Genomic DNA, 767 nt, shown 5'->3' with positions numbered 1-767 from the left:
AGCGTTACTGCAACTTAAATAACTGAATGATTGGAACAAGTCCATTAATCATGGACTAGAGCTTTCTCCCTTTGTGTTGGTTTGTGACAAAGAATAATATTTGAGCAAGTCACCTACATTGTGTGCAGAAGAAAAATGTAGTGATATGGTGTTATGATTCCCAGAACTGTAATGTTCCACTCATCGTGAAAATATTGAAATCTGTGTTTGGAGTGTTTTTTTAGGCTGGAAAATAAACAAGTAAATTAAGTTTCCAGTACATAAGGATCTCATTGCGTCTACTGTGTGTATCATTTCACTGTGAACACAAATATAGACATATCTAACAGATCATCACCATGATCATCTTTCATTGTTCTAATATAAACCAACAAAAAGGTTGATTCTGATTGGTAGCTATAGGGCAGTGGTCCCCGGGCCGCGGACCGGTACCGGTCCGTGGATCAAATGGTGCGGGGCCACGCACTGCCGACGGGCTTCACAGTGAGGGGGCAGGTCCTGTGACTCCCCTCCCGGCCGCGTCCATAGTAACAGGCGGCGGGAGGGGAGGTGAGTCACAGGAGACGTATATGTCACAAGCCCCGCCCCCTGCAGTGAGTGCACACAACTCCCTGGCTGGGTAAGTCCGAGCGCGGGAGGGGGGAGAGGAGGCAGCAGCAGCTGGGTACAGCTGGTCGGTATATGGATGGGGGAGTTTGTAGAGGGGTGAGAAATATCTGGATAGGGGGGTTATAGAGGGGTAATAGATACGTGGTTGGGAGGGGGGG

The sequence above is a fragment of the Nanorana parkeri genome, unplaced genomic scaffold (assembly GCF_000935625.1).
Source record: "Nanorana parkeri isolate BGI_ZX_2015 unplaced genomic scaffold, ASM93562v1 scaffold255, whole genome shotgun sequence".
In the NCBI taxonomy this organism is placed as follows: domain Eukaryota; kingdom Metazoa; phylum Chordata; class Amphibia; order Anura; family Dicroglossidae; genus Nanorana; species Nanorana parkeri.
The sequence above is the reverse complement of the archived record's forward strand: the minus strand, read 5'-3'. Positions refer to the sequence as shown.